At 43.5% G+C, this 16,795-nt stretch overlaps 1 non-coding gene across 1 annotated transcript; it reads left to right on the forward strand.

The window, feature by feature from the left end:
- Window positions 1–13,820: 13,820 nt before the first annotated feature.
- LOC129544808 (U6 spliceosomal RNA) lies at window positions 13,821–13,923 on the forward strand. The gene has a single exon (XR_008683555.2). It is a non-coding gene; the product is annotated as a U6 spliceosomal RNA (small nuclear RNA).
- Window positions 13,924–16,795: the final 2,872 nt, after the last annotated feature.

The following is a 16,795-nucleotide window of genomic DNA, read 5'->3' on the forward strand; positions in this document are numbered from 1 at the left end:
CAGAGGGGCTGGGCCCTGGGAGCTGAAAGAGAAAGGGAAAGAGAATCTGGTGTCTGGAGACCCACATCTTTTTCTTCCTTTCCTTTTTTTTTTTTAATTTTTAGTCTCACCCCATAGCTTATGGGACCTTAGTTCCCTGATCAGGAATCAAACTCGTGCCCCCTGCATTGGAAGGCACAGTCTTAACCCTTGGACTTCCAGGGAAGTCCTGATACCCCCATCTTAACCTCGGTTTTGCCACAGTGCAAATAGGAATAAATCGCTCCTCTCCCCCAACTTGGGTCTCAGTAAGCCCTCAATGCAGTGACATTCTTATGAAAGCCAGCATTCTGGAGCTAGGTCCAATTCCACAGTCCCTAAGAACCAGCCTTGCAGCTCTCCTAAAGCCCACTCACCCACACAGATTCCCTGGATTCTAGCTTGCTCTGCTTCCTGAAGTTTATGTAACATGATTGAGTTATTATAAAGCTGAATTCCCAGAAGCCATCAGTGTACTTTTGAGGTTATGAAGCAACTCATAGTAAACTTATGAGGTGTTGATAAGTAGAGGTCATGGGGGATCAGCTTTTTATGGGATAGATGAGAATCTTCTACAATCAGCTGGAGGCTTATCTAGTTAGATGTTGCCTAAGAGAGTGAACATGTTTCCTCTCTTGAGCAGGTCAACATGGAGCCCCTGTAATGATTTTGACAAAAGTTATTTAAAGGGAACCCTGTTCTTATTCCGAGGGTGACCAATTAATTGACAAGACTGTATAGTTCTTGGAAGAAAGAAGAAACGGAAATTCCAAGGAAGAGACAGGAGGTCTAGGAACCAATTTTATTTTTTAAATGTTTATGTATTTGGCCGTATCTGGTCTTAATTTCGGCATGCGGGATCTTTAGTTGTGGCACTTGGGATCTTATTCCCTGACCAGGGATCCAAACTGGGCCCCCTGTGTTGGGAGCTCAGGGTCTTAGCCCTGGACCACCAGGTAAGTCCCTAGAAAGCAATTTTAATGAGACAGTGAGTATGGTTGAGGTAGGGAAAAACCCTGGTATCAGCCTGAAGGATGGCCCCAGGAAGGTACCCCTGGGCAACCACTCTTGGCTTTCAGATTTTTTTCCCAGGTCAGGGCTGATGGCCTTCCTGTCATAGAGTCCAATCAGGCCACGATGATTGCACAAATGACAAACATCTAGCGTCAGCCCAATCAGCCCAAGTTTTTTGAATGTTAGAACTTGCACATTGAGGTCAAGCTCTGTTGGACACAGAGAGGAAGGGTATTTGGGAAAGGACAGACTTTTCCCAGAAATTCTCTGGCACCCAGCCCCTCTCTCCCCAGTTCAGATTTGGGAGCCCATCCAAAGAGAGGCACCATCATGAAGACAGCTCAGATAGCCTGGGGAAGCTTTCAGTCACCTCAAAATACGAAGTGGCTGAATCTCCTTGTGTCGAACTCTAGGTTAGATGCTCAAGGAGGAGTTAGGAGGTGAGCAAACGTAGCATTATCTTTGTGCTCTCCCTGTAAGGAAGTGGGACCAGTTTGTGCTTCGGGCCCTGGGGATTCAGACTGGGGTTCAGAGGTGAGAAAGACTTGCTCCCACTCTGGAAAGGGCCACAGTCCATGGGGGAGACAAACAACAGACCTTTCTCCACTATCCTGCTGCTCTGGGACTGACTCCACCTGGACAGACCCTGGCTCTTGGTCCCACACACAGTGATCATTAAGCCCCCCTACACTATTATTCCCCCTCATATCCCACGGACTGACTGACAGGCTATCTGGTCGACCTATCCTCCAAATATCCTCCAAGTAATAATTTATCTTGATTATTGAGTTTTTGGCACTTCCTGAAATTTTGCTCTTGAGGCAAATGCCTAACTTATCTAACCCTAACTGAAGCTTGGACGGACCTCTGACACAGCCACACATATACAAGCAACTGCTGGCCAGAGGGGTGAGTGTTTAGAACAAAGCTCCCTGAGAGTTCAGAGGGACATTTGAGTAATTCTGGGGGCAGTGTTTCCCAGAGTATGCCCTATGGAACATCAGTTCTGTGTGTTGCTCCTCCCCAGATAAAAGATTTCATGGACAGTAAGTGTGGGAAACAGTGTGTACTTTACTTCCCCTTTAGATATTCATGAGGGACATGAACACTCTGAAGGCTCTGAGACTCCTATATAAAGAAACATTACTTTCTTGGGACTTCCCTGGTGGTCCAGTTGCTAAGACTCTGTGCTCCCAATGCAGGGGCATCAATTCCTGGTCAGGGAACTAGATCCTACGTGCTGCAACTAAGACCTGGCGTAGCCAAAACAAATAAATACATATTTTAAAAAATAGTTCAAGAAAAAGGAAACATTACTTTCTTAGCCTAGCCTCTGAGGCTACTAAACTGGGTCAGCTTGGGCAATTTTATCAGTGTTTCTTGAATTGAAATGAGACAGCCTCATCTCAGATGCTCTAGGGGAATGTTTGTTAGAAATACAGAGTCACTTGTCCTCCTGCAAACTTCCTGAGTGAGTCTCTGGAGCCATGCTCCTGGAATTTGCTTTGAACAAGCTCCCAGTTGATTGTGATGCATGCTCAAGTTAAGAACCCCAGATAAACCTTCCCAGGCCTTGGCTATTTTCTCAGAATACTGTAAAGATCAAGAGATAAACTTGACCAAAAGATGAGTGAAAAAGAAACCTAGACAATTCCAACTCATTCTATGAGGCTAGTATTGTGCTAATAACAAAACCAGGCAAAGACACCACATGAAAACTGCAGACCAATATAGATCATGAATATACATGAAAAAAAAATCCTCATCCAAATGCTAGCAAACTAAATCCAGCAACATGTCAAAAGGATTATACACCATGACCAAGTGGGATTTACCCTAAAAATGCAAGGTTGGTTTAACATCTCCAAATTAATTAATATATGGTACCCAAAGAATTAAAAACTAAAAGCATATGATTATGTCAATACATACAAAAAAAGCATTTGACAAAATCCAATGTCCCTTCATGATAAAAGCACTCAAGTTGGCAATAATAAAGAATTTCTATAACTTGATAAAAGAAATTTACGAAAATCCCACAGTAGGTTTTTTAATGGTGAAAGACTGAATGATTTCCCTCTGAGATCAGGAACAAAACAAATATGATCACTTTGCCTTTTCTATTCAACACTGTACTCAACAAAGTGTAGAATGGTGGTTGCCAGGGACTGAGGGAGGGGAAATAGGGAGCTGTTGTTCAATAGGCATGAAGTTTAAGTTATGCAAGATGACTAAATTCTAGAGATCTGCTGTACAATATGGTGCCTGGAGTTAACATATTGTATGTGGCTTCCCTGATGGCTCAATAGTAAAGAACCCACCTGCCAATGCAGGAGACACAGGTTCAATTCATGGGTGGGGAAGATCTCCTGGAGGAGGAAATGGCAACTCACTCTAGTATTCTCTCCTGGGAAATCCCATAGACAGAGGAGTCTGGTGAGCTATAGTCTACGGGGTCACAAAAACGTTGGACACAACTTAGTGGCTAAACAACAACATTGTTTACTTAAAATCTTTGTTAAGAGGGTAGGTTTCATTCATGTTCAGTGTCCTTACCACACACACACACAGACAAAATAAAACAAAAATCCAAGAAGGAACTTTTGGAGATTTATTACCTTGACCATAGTGATGGTTGGGTTTGCCATGTGGTGCTGGTGGTGAAGAACCTGCCTGCCAATGTAGGAGATATAAGAGACTCGAGTTTGATCCTGGGTCTTGAAGATCCCCTGGAAGAGGACATGACAACCCACTCCAGTATTCTTGCCTGGAGAATCCCATGGACAGAGGAACCTGGTGCGCTATGGTCCATTGGGTAGCAAAGAGTCAGACACAACTAAAGCGACTTAGAAGTAGCAGCAGTAGTGATGATTTTGTGGGTGTATGCAATTCATCAATGTGTCCAAATTCATCAAACTGTATGCATTAAATAAAAGTCTGCAGATTTTTGTATATCAGTTATACCTCAAAAAAGCTGTTCAAAAATCCCCTGTAGATTTGGAGGTTCTAGCCTGGGCAATTAGGGAAGAAAATGAAATAAGAGGCATCCATATTGGAAAAGAAGAAGTAAAAGTATCTGTATTCTCAGGTACCATGATCTTTTATATAGAAAATCCTAAGGAATCCACTAAAAAAACTAGTAGTACTAATAAGCAAGTATGATAAGATTTCAGAATACAAAAATCAATGGTATTTCTATACAGTTGTAATGAACCATCTGAACGTAAAGAAAACAATTCCATTGACAATAGCATAAAAAAGAATAAATTACTTAGGAACAAATTTAACAAAATAAGTGCAGGGACTTCCCTGGCTGTCCAGGGGTTAAGACTCCACATTTCCTCTTCAAGAGGTTTGCATTCGATCCCTGGCTGGGGAACTTAAGATCCTGCATGCCCTGGGGTGAGGCCAAAAATAAAAAAAAAAAAGAACTGCAAACTTCATACGCTTGAAAACTACAAAACATTGCTGAAAAATGTTAAAGAAGATCTAGTTTCTTTAATAAGAGAAAAGATATCCCATATTTGTGGGTTAGAAGATTTAATCTTGTTGAGATGGTAAATTTATGTTTAGATTCAACTCAGTTCTTATTGAAGTCTCAGCTGTCTTATCTCCAGAAACTGATTCTAAATTAGTATGAAAATTTAAGGGGCTCAGGAGTCAAAACTATTTTGAAAAAGGATAATGTTGGAGAACTTGCACTTCCCAATTTCAAAATTTGGTACAAAGCTGCAGTAATCAAGACGGTATGGTACTGGCATAAGGATAGACATAGAGATCAATGGAATAGAATTGAGAGTCCAGAAATAAACCCTCACATTTACGGTCAATTGAGTTTTGGCATGGATACCGAAGCAATTCAGTGCGGGAAGAATTTCATCAAGTGGTGCTGTAACAACTGGATATCCACATATAAAAGAATGAAATTGGATACCTACCTCACACAATATATAAGAATGAATTAAAAATGAATCAAAGGCCTAAATGCAAGAGCTAAAACCATAAAAAGGAACAAAATTCGGTCATTTGTAATGATGTGGATGAACCTAGAGTCTATCATACAAAGTGAAGTAAGTCAGAAAGAGAAAAACAAATCTAGTATATTAACGTGTATATAGGCAATCTAGAGAAAGGGTACTGAGTGAATCTATTTGCAAGGCAATGGCGCCCCACTCCAGTACTCTTGCCTAGAAAATCCCATGGATGGAGGAGCCTGGTTGGCTGTAGTCCGTGGGGTCGCTAAGGGTCGGACACGACTGAACGACTTCACTTTCACTTTTCACTTTCACACATTGGAGAAGGAAATGGCAACCCACTCCAGTGTTCTTGCCGGGAGAATCCCAGGGACGGGGGAGCCTGGTGGGCTTCCGTCTATGGGGTCACACAGAGTCGGACACGACTGAAGTGACTTGGCAGCAGCAGCTAGAGACTCAGAGAACAGACTTGTGGACCCAGAGGGAGAAGAGGAGGGTGGGAAGAACTGAGGGAGTAGCACTGACATATACACTACCACGTGTGTAACAGAGACTTAGTGGGAACTGCTGCAGCACAGGGAGCTCAGCCTGGCACTCTGCGGTGATCTAGAAGGGTGGCAGGGAGGAACACGAGGGAGGGAGTGTGTGTGTGTGCGTGTATGTATATACGGATATATAGTTCCTCCCACTCCTCTAGCTGACTCGCTTTGTTGTACAGCAGAAACTGACACAACATTGTAAAGCAATTATACTTCAGTTAAAAAAAATAGTGATCAATGACAACGATAACAACAGAAAACCTATAAAACTCTTGTAACATAGCATCAATTCAGTTCAGTCGCTCAGTCGTGACTGACTCTTTGCGACCCCATGAATCACAGCACGCCAGGATAGGGACACATTTTCATGACCCCAGATTAGGCACTAGTTTCATAAAGACAGCACCAAAGCAGAAGCAACAAAAGAAGAAAATAGATAAATTGGATGTCATCAAAATTAAAACTTTTGTGCTTTAAAGGATACCATAGAGAAAGTGAAAGACAACCCACAGGATGGGAGAAAATATTTGCAAATCATAATTCAATAATGAAAAGACAGACAACCCAATTAAAAAATAAGCAGAAGACCTGAATAGACATTTTCCTGCAAAAAAACATGCAAATGGCCAATAAATGCATGAAAAGCTGCTCAACATCATAATCATAACAGAAATAGATGCAAATCAAAACCATAATGAGATGCAACTTCTCACTCACTAGGATACTAAGAATAACAACAGATAATAACTGTTGATGAGGGTGTGGGGAAATAGCACTATTGGTGTGAACATAGATGGTGCAGCCCCTTTGGAAACAGTTAAAAACTCTAATCCTGATGGAGGCCCTGACAAACCTGTGATACATGGCACCACAGCAGTTATAGGCCAGAGGGGTGAGTTCCTTAAAAGGGTAAACACAGGGCTACCATATAGTCCAGGAGTTCCGTTCCTAGCTATGTACCCAGGATTAAAAACATACAATCACACAAAAATTTGCACATGACTGTTTTCAGCAGTATTATTCGTATCAACTCAAAACTGAGAAACAACCAAATGTCCATCAACTAATGAATGGATAAACAAACATGGCATAGCCCTACAATGAAATTCAGACTATTATTCAACAATAAAAAGGAACGAAGTACTGATTCATGCTACAACATGGATGAACTTTGAAAACACTATACAAAGGGAAAGGAGCCAGACACAAAAGGTCACATATGATATGATCCATTTATGTGAAATTTCCAGAATCAGTAAGTCTACAGAGACAGAAAGTAGATTAGTATTTGCTTAGGGTTGGGGTCGGCTGGTGAAATGGGGAACAATTGCTAAAGGGTATAGGGTTTCTTTTTGAGGTGATGAAAATGTTCTAAAATTGATGGTGGTGTTGGTTGCACAAGTCTGCGAATACACTAAAAACCACTGAGTTGTATACTCTATATGGGTGAATGGTATAATACGTGAATTATATAAAGCTGCTGCAAAAAGAAAAGAAACCTTTAAGTGGAACTCCATCACACGCTCTGACTATAAAGTTCATCAGCTTAGACACAAGCAGAATGAAACCAAGTATGAATCAAACCTGCAGCGTCTCACTTCCTCTTACTTCCTCAGTATGTTTTCCCTTGCCTTGCTCAATCCACCGTGACCACAAACTGGTGGACCTAACAGAGGAACCCTGGCTGCAAACCCTAGGCGAGTGCTCCATGTGGGCCTCTGTTTTGACGCCTCTGCCTAATTTTCCAGATCTCATTTACTCCAAGAAATCTGTGTTTGCAAAGCATTTTGAAGAAAAGAAATATAGCCATTGGCCTTCCATTTTCTAGAGAATCAGAGGAGAGATAAAAATCCATCTTTGGGGCTTCCCTAGTGGGCCAGTGGTTAAGAATCCGCCTTGCAATGCAAGGGACCCTGGTTTGATCCCTGGTCTGGGAAGATCCCACATGCCCAGAGCAGCTAACCCTGTAAGCCACAGCTACTGAGACCGCTCACAGCAATTACTGAAGCCTGCGCATCTAGAGCCTGTGTTCTGCAATGAGAGAAGCCACCGTGATAAGAAGCCAGACCACCGAAACGAAGAGTAGCCCCACTCGCCACGACTAGAGAAAGTCTACATGCAGCAATGAAGACCCAGCACAGCCAAAAGACCCTTTTTTAAAATAAAATAAATTAAAAAAAAATTTTTAAAAGACCTATCATTTAGGATCCACTCTGTTGATACAAAGAAAAACCCAAAATACCAATGGCTTAAACAAAATAGAACTCTCTTCGCTCACCCCAAATAGAAGCCTGGAGTCGGGTTGTCCAGGGCTAGTCCTGTCTTTCTCAGCATCACTGGGAACCCAGCCTTTTTATGTTTTTCCATTTTGTCCTGGCACATGATTGCCCATCCCAAGTGTCACTTTCTGGGCTGAGATGTCTGCTAAAGTGGGTTGAAAATGAATGGGAATTGAGGCAGAAGAAAAAGAAATCGCACAGTAGTTGGATATGCATCTGAGGTAAAAAGAGGAATTTAAAAAGATGGGAGATGGTAGAGGCAAGTGAAATGATTTCATTTAGAAGAAGAATTTAGAGATGGCAGAGGGGGTAGGACAGTTCAGGAGCTGGTTCTTTTTTCCTTTCTTTCTTCTTTAAATTATTTATTTATTAAAATTTATTTATTAATTAAAATTTATTTACTTATTTATTTTGGAGGCTAATTACTTTACAGTATTGTATTGGTTTTGCCATACATTGACATGAATCCGCCACAAAATATCTATTTATTTATTTGGCTGCCTTGGGTCTTACTTTAGAATGGACTGGTTGGATCTCCTTGCAGTCCAAGGGACTCTCAAGAGTCTTCTCTAGCACCACAGTTCAAAAGCATCAATTCTTCGGTGATTAGCTTCTTCACAGTCCAACTCTCACATCCATACATGACCACGGGAAAAACCATTGCCTTGACTAGACAGACCTTTGTTGGCAAAGTAATGTCTCTGCTTTTTAATATACTATCTAGGTTGGTCATAACTTTCCTTCCAAGGAGTAAGCGTCTTTTAATTTCATGGCTGCAATCAGCATCTGCAGTGATTTTGGAGCCCCCAAAAATAAAGTCTGACACTGTTTCCACTGTTTCCCCATCTATTTCCCATGAAGTGATGGGACCAGATGCCATGATCTTTGTTTTCTGAATGTTGAGCTTCAAGCCAACCTTTTCACTCTCAAGAGGCTTTTTAGTTCCTCTTCACTTTCTGCCATAAGGGTGGTATCATCTGCAAGGACTGATGCTAAAGCTGAAACTGCAATACTTTGGCCACCTCATGCGACGAGTTGACTCACTGGAAAAGACTCTGATGCTGGGAAAGGTTGGGGGCAGGAGGAGAAGGGGACGACAGAGAATGAGGTGGCTGGATGGCATCACCGACTCGATGGACATGAGTTTGAGTGAACTCTGGGAGTTGGTGATGGACAGGGAGGCCTGGCGTGCTGTGATTCATGGGGTCGCAGAGAGTCAGACACGACTGAGCGACTGAACTGAACTGAACTGGGTCTTACTTAGTTGCAGCATGTGGGCTCTAGTTCTCTGACTAGGGATTGAACCTGGGCCCCCTACTTTGGTAGCTCAGAGTGTTAGCCACTGGACCACCAGGGAAGTCCAGAAGTCCAGTTCTTGAGAAACGGAGGAGAGATGGCATCCAGAGCCCCTGTGGAGCAAATGATCTTGGCAAGGAGCAGGGACACTTTTCCAGTTATCACAAGGAGTAGAAGAATGTGGTTCAGGAGGGGAAGTGGGACGGGGAGGGTGCTCCTGAGGGCTTGCTTCTCTTTTCTAATTAACGCTGTCTCCCCCTTGGCTCACTCTCTTCATTTTTTCCTTTCTCTTTATAGGCCTTCATTGAGCACCCACTACAAGCCATGGCCCTGTTCTAGGTGCTGAGGTTACTGCAGTGATTAAACAGACAAGAACACCTCATGGAGCATACATTCTCCTGGATAGAGAGAGTCAACAATAAAATGAATAAGTAGGTTTCCTTGGTATTGCTCGTGCTTAGTCGCTCAGTTGTGTCTGACACTTTGCAACCCTATGGACTGTAGCTCTCCAGGCTCCTCTGCCCATGGGATTCTCCAGGCAAGAATATTGGAGTAGGTTGCCGTGCCCTCCTCTGGGGTTTATTGGTATTAGAAGGTAGTAAATGCTACAGGAAAAACTAAAGCAGGAAAAGGAGGTGGCATATTTTGTTGGGAAGGAAGGAAAGAAGTAAGAAAGGAGACTGTGGAGGAAAAATGATGGAATGGTTGGATTGGAGATGGGGGAGCATTGGTGCAGTGACAGAAGAAGAGTCAGAGCTGGAGGGAAGGGAGACGCTATCTGATGGTGGGATGCCTGAAACGCAGATGTCAGACCTGGGACAACATCTAGAATGTGCCTGGGGAGTGGGTGACTGAGATGGTGTGGAGGAAAATACCTCTGGAGGTGAGGAGGTCAAGTAACAGAGAGGCCAGAGAGTTGAAGTCATCCCTGGGACTTCCTTGGTGATTCCGTGGCTGAGACTCCACACTCCCAGTGCAGGGGTCCAGGCTTTGATCCCTGGTCAGGGAAGTAGAGCCAACATGCTACAACCAAGTGCTTGCATGCCACAACTGAAGATCCTGCATGTAGCAACTAACACCTGGTTCAGCCAAATAAGCTTTTTTTTTTTTTTAATGTCACCTCTGTGGATGGTGAGGTCACAGGGTGTGGGAGTGACCCATGGGCCGGGCCTGGAGCTAAAGTTCCCAGTGAACTGGGAGGTTGGTCAGGAGGCAGGTAGACCCGCTGGGGAAAGGCGCGGAGGGTTAGCTAGTTGGTGCGAACTTAGAAGAAACTAGAGGGATTTTGTTTTTCGTTGGCTGTGCTGGGTCTTCGTTGCTGTGCTCAGGCTTTCTCTAGTTGCAGTGGCTTCTCTTGTTGCAGAGCTCTGGCTCTAGAGTGGGGGCTCGGTAGTTGTGGTGCATGGGCTTAGTTGCCCTGCGCCATATGGAATCTTCCTGGTGGTTGTTGTTTAGTCGTTCAGTTGTGTCCGACACTTTGCAACCCCATGGTCTAAAGCCCTCAAGTCTCCTCTGTTCCTGGCATTCTCTAGGCAAGGATACTGGAGTGGGTGGCCATTTCCTTCTCCAGGTGATCTTCCTGACCCAGGGATGGAACTCGTATCTCCTGCAGATCTCCTGCACTGCAGGCAGATTCTTTACCACGGAGCCACCAGGGAAGCCCAGTGCAGGGAACACACCAGGGGACACCCAGTTCACAGGGAACACACCAGGAAGATCTGATCAAATCTGCCTTCCCTGCATTGGCACGCAGATTCCCAACCACTGGACCGCTGGGGAAGTCCAGAACTAGAGTTTTTAAGGGAGGAAGGAAGAAAGATGACTTTGAAGGAGTCATGGGGAATGAGGGAAACCAACACCCCACCCCACACCTCCCAGCCCTGAGGTAGTTGGAATATAAGAGAAAATATAGCTTCCTCTTGAGCAGGAAGCAGTATCTCAGGGGAGAGCTTGGTTTCCATTAGGGCCAGGAAGTGGGGGGAGATTTCCAGAATTGGTAGAGCGGGAGTTCCAGAGAGCCCCGGGGGCGGGGAGGGTTTGGAAAAGGGAGGAGAGGGATTGGGTAGATTGGGACGAGTGTCTGAGTGATGGTGGCTTAACAATGACTTTCAGTGAATGATGTGACCAAGGGTGTGGAGCTCAGTGGTCTTTTGGAAGGAGGGAAATTAGTCCAGACTGGGTTGATGAAGATTTATTTGCCTTTTTTCCCCAAAACATTTTATTATGAAAACTTTAAAATATACAGAAAATTTTAAAAAGAATTGCATGTGAGTTTTCACATACCTACCACTGAGGTTCTACAATTAACATTTCATTCTGTTTAATCACGTATCTATGCCTCTCTCTCTTTCTTCCCCATCCATCCATCCATCCACCCACCTATTCACCTATCCCTCCATTAAAAAAATTTTTTTGAGGGAATTCCCTGGCAGTACTGTGGTTAGCAACCCACTCCAGTATTCTTACCTGGAGAATCCCATGGACAGAGGAGCCTGGAGGGCTACAGTCCATAGGGTCATACAGAGTTGGACACGACAGAAGCAACTTAGCATACATGCCTGCACAGTGGTTAGAACGCTATGCTTTCGCTGCTGCAGGCCTGGGTTCAATCCCTGGTTGAGAACTAAGATCCTGCAAGCCACACGGAGTGGATAAAACAAAAAACAAATGAAAAGAGAAAGAATTCTTAAACCATTTCAAGGAAAATTGCAGACATTAGCATAATTTACCCCTAAACACTTTAGGATGTATATAACTAACTGAAGTTCAATATTTGTTTATCTTGTCCTGTTAGGCTTCTCTGTCCATGGAATTTTCCAGGTAAGAATACTGGGGTGGATTGCCGTTTCCTTTTCTAGGGGATCTGCCCCACTCAGGGATTGAACCCTGCTCTTTTGCATCTCCTACATTGACAGGCAGATTCTTTACCACTGAGTCACCTGGGAAGCCCACAAAAAAGGCAAAAATCTTAATTATATTAATACATTAGGTGAATTTTGACAGATGCCTGTACCTGTAAAACTCAAACCTCCAAGATACAGTACATCACCATCACCCCAGAAAGTCCTCTATTCTCCTTCCAAGTGGGTCCCTTCCTCTCCCCACCTAGGTATTCTCCCCATCATAGATTAATTTTGCCTGTCCTAGTACTTCATATAATTAAAATCATATTATAGGTAATCTTCTATGTCTAGTTTTTTCCTTTTGACAAAATGGGAGATTCATTCATGATGTTGTATGTATTGGTAGTTAATCCCATTTTATTGCTAAGTCATGTCCCATTATATGATTATAACAGAAGAATTATGTATTATTCTGTTGATAGTCACTGAAGCTATTTCTAGTTTTCAGAGATTATGAATAAAGTGTCTATGAACATTTTTGTATGAGTTGTTTTGAGGACACATACTTTCATTTCTCTTAGTTAAATAGCTAGAAGAGAAACTGCTGGATCATAGGTGGCTTTTCTTTTAAGAAACTGCCAGATCTTTATCCAAAGTGGTTGTACCATTTTATATCCTTACCAACAAGGAGAGTCTGAGAGTTCTGACTGCTCCACCTCTGTCAACATTTGATGTTGTCAGTCTTTAATTTGTTATTCTGGTAGGTGTGTATTGGTGTCATTGAGGGTTTTGTTTTGCATTTTCCTGATGATGAATGACGTTAAGCAGTTTTTCATGTGCTTCTTGGCCATCTGTATATCTTCCTTTATGAAGTTTTTATTCAAATATTTAGTCTATTAAAAAAATTGGGATTTTATTTTTTATTGGGTTCTAGGGATTCTTTACATATTCTGCATGTCCTTTGTCAAATACATTTTGCAAATATTTTCTCACTGCCTAAGTCTTGTCTAGGCTTCTCTGGTGGTTCAGCTGGTAAAGAACCCGCCAGCAGTGCGGGAGACCCAGGTTCGATCCCTGGTTTGGGAAGATCCCCTGGAGAGAGGAATGACTACCTTCATGGCATTCACTTCATGGGAAATAGATGGGGAAACAGTGGAAACAGTGACAGGCTTTATTTTGGGGAGCTCCAAAATCACCGCAGATGGTGACTGCAGCCATGAAATTAAAAGACACTTGCTCCTTGGAAGAAAAGTTATGACAAACCTAGACAGCATAATAAAAAGCAAAGATAGTACTTTGTCAACAAAGGTCCGTCTAGTCAAAGCTATCATTTTTCCAGTAGTCATGTATGGATGTGAGAGTTGGACTGTGAAGAAAGCTGAGTGCCGAAGAATTGATGCTTTTGAACTGTGGTGTTGGAGAAGACTCTTGAGCATCACTTGGACTGCACGGAGATCAAACCAGTCCATCTTAAAGGAAATCAACCCTGAATATTCATTGGAAGGACTGATGCTGAAGCTGAAACTCCAATACTTTGGCCACCTCATGCGAAGAACTGACTCATTGGAAAAGACCCTTATGCTGGGAAAGATTGAAAACAGGAGGACAAGGGGACGACAGAGGATGAGATGGTTGGATGGCACCACTGACTCAATAGACATGAGTTTGAATAAGCTCTGGGAGTTGGCAACAGACAGGGAGGCCTGGCGTGCTGCAGTTCATGGGGTTGAAAAGACTTAGACATGATTGAATGACTGATGTAAGTCTTGTCTATACTACACCAAATGGTGTATTTTGATGAGCAGATTTCATTTTTGTGAAGTCTAATTCTTCAGACTTTTAAAAAGTAGTCATTTCATGCTCACTTTGGTAGCACATATACTAAAACTGAAATGATGATGAGATTAGCATGGCCCCTGAGCAAGGATGCACACAAATTCGTGAAGGGTTCCATAACTTTAAAAAAAGTTATTTCTTTCTATGGTCTTTTTAAAGATACCTTTCCCTACCGCCAAGTCTCAGAGATATTCTCCTATATTTTCTTCTAGAATTTTAACTTTTGATTGAGGTCTATGCTGCTGCTGCTGCTAAGTCACTTCAGTCGTGTCCGACTCTGTGCGACCCCATAGACGGCAGCCCACCAGGCACCCCCGTCCCTGGGATTCTCCAGGCAAGAACACTGGAGTGGGTTGCCATTTCCTTCTCCAATGTGTGAAAGTGAAAAGTGAAAGTGAAGTCGCTCAGTCGTGTTCGACCCCCAGCGACCCCACGGACTGCAGCCTACCAGGCTCCTCCATCCATGGGATTTTCTAGGCAATAGTACTAGAGTGGCTTGCCATTGCCTTTGATTCATTGCAAATCAATTTTTGTGAATGGTATGAGGGAGGGAATAATTAATTTTTTATATTAATTTTCAGTTGTTCTAAAACAAATCATTAAAAATACTTCCCTTTTCCCTTTGGATTGCTTTGGTGACTTTATAAAAAAATCAAATGTCTGTTTAATTGTGGGTCTATTTCTGTTTTCTTTTCTATTCCATTGTCATTTATCCTTATGATAATGCTGCAATATCTCAATTACTGTAGTCTTGTAATTCATAATGACAGGTAGGGAAATTCTCCACTTTGTTCTTCCTTTTAAGATGCTTTGGATATCCTAGGTCCTTTGCATTTCCATAAAAATTTTAGAAGCAACATGTCAATTTTTAGGAAAGAATCTGCTGGAATTATGATTGAGATTGAATTGCATCTAAAAATCATTTTGGAGGGAATTGACATCTCAACAATATCGAGTCTTCCAATCCATGAATATAGCATTCCGTTTCTTTAGGACTTCTGGAATTTCTCTCAGCAATATATTTTTTTCCCCTCAGTCATATTTTGTAGATTTCAGTGCCAAGGTCCTACACATAATTTATGAAAAATTTCCCAAAGTAGTTAATGTTGTTTTAAAAAATTCTGTTGCAAGGATTTCCCTGGTGGTCCAGTGATTGGGACTCTGTGCTTCCACTGTGGGGAACCAGGGTTTGATCCCTGGTTGGGGAACTAAGAGCGAAAGTTTAAGATCATATGCAGTTAGTCATCCTAAGGAGATATAGCAGCTTGCTGAAGAAGGCATGGTGGAGAGACAGAAAGAACCAGGCTCCTGATAGATAATGTTGTTAAGCTGCTGAATTTACTAACCTAGAACTGTCTTAACTCTGAATTTGTCTTTGTATGAGATAATATATTGCCTGTATTTTAGGGGGAAAGAAAAGGTTATGATCACAGCAAAAAAAAAAAAAAGCTACTGCAAATGGAAAATTTTCAAATTTCATTCTCCATTGTTGGCAGCAGAGCTGAGTGTCAGGACAGTGACAGAAAAGACAACCCACAGGAGATCCTAGGTGTGGGAAATGGGGGTAGGGCGGTGCTATTTATTTACAGGGAATTGCAGAGGGTCTGAGAGGGTCAAGAATACCGAGGCCATGTAATGGGAGGAAGAGAGGCACAATATAGCGTGGAAGACTGATTTCCTTTCTCAGTCCTGTTCCTGAGAAGGGACGTCCTTCCTTAATACCCTCCTGGGGAGGGAAGGCAGGGCAGTGCCAAGTGGCCTTGGGAAATTGCTCTTGTGTTCTCCTCCCCAACATCATTCAACTAGCCCTCTAGCGGGGCTGCTGCCTCTATGGCCTGGGCTGAGCGTGGCCCTTTGTGGACAGGTAAGCTGGCCTTTGGAGAAGGAAATGGCAACCCACTCCAGTGTTCTTGCCTGGAGAATCCCAGGGATGGGGGAACCTGGTGGGCTTCCGTCTCTGGGGTCACACAGAGTCGGACACGACTGAAGTGACTTAACAGCAAGCTGGCCTTGGTGGTACAAGTGGCATATTCTGCCCTCTCTATGAGAAACTGGGTCCTTCGCTGGCCCAGCCAGCAGGGCGGAGAGAGAGGCCAAAATACCTGGGATTTAATCTGCTGAAAACTGCCAAACTTCTGGGCTGGCCTTCCCAGGGCAGCCCCCACCCTCAATGGCTTCTCCAGCCCCATTTCTTAATGTTGCCCCACCCAGTTATAGAGTCAGCTGCCCACACCTCTCATAAGGGCCAAAACTTTCAACTCGTGCCCTGAGGAAAGATTTCAAAGATTTTTTTTTTTCAAGGGAAAAACTGGACAAGCCCAAGCTCCACCCATCCTGGGTCTTGTCCCTCGTTTGTGGGGAAGGGTGTGGGAAGGGTGGGAGGCACGGGAGCTTCCCGGTTGCTGGGCAAAATGGCTGTGGGTGGGGGACAGCGGCAGTGCCAAAGAGGGGAGCCATCACCCCTCTGTACTCCCCACAGTGCTCCCAACTCCCCTTCAAAGGAAGGTATACTTCCTTCAAGGGCTTCCCTGATAGCTCAGTTGGCAAAGAATCTGCCTGCAATGCAGGAGACCCCGGTTTGATTCCTGGGTCAGGAAGATCTGCTGGAGAAGGATTAGGCTACCCACTCCAGTATTCTTGGACTTCCCTTGTGGCTCAGCTGGTAAAGAATCTACCTGCAATGTGGGAGACCTGGCTTTGATCCCTGGGTTGGGAAGATCCCCTGGAGAAGGGAAAGGCTACCCACTCCAGTATTCTGGTCTAGAGAATTCCATGGACTTTATAGTCCATAGGGTCCCAAAGAATTGGACACCACTGAGCGACTTTCACTTTCAAGACAGTGCTAGGGGTTCACTGGTGGCTCAGTGGTAAAGAATCTGCCTGCCAGTGTAGGAGACTCAGGTTTGATCCCTGGGTCAGGAAGATCCCCTGGAGAAGGAAGTGACAACTACTCCAGTGTTCTTGCTGGGAAATCCCATGGAGGGAGGAGCCTGGCA

The sequence above is a fragment of the Moschus berezovskii genome, chromosome 20 (assembly GCF_049115385.1).
Source record: "Moschus berezovskii isolate FMDL1 chromosome 20, NW_MosBer_1.0, whole genome shotgun sequence".
NCBI lineage: Eukaryota > Metazoa > Chordata > Mammalia > Artiodactyla > Moschidae > Moschus > Moschus berezovskii.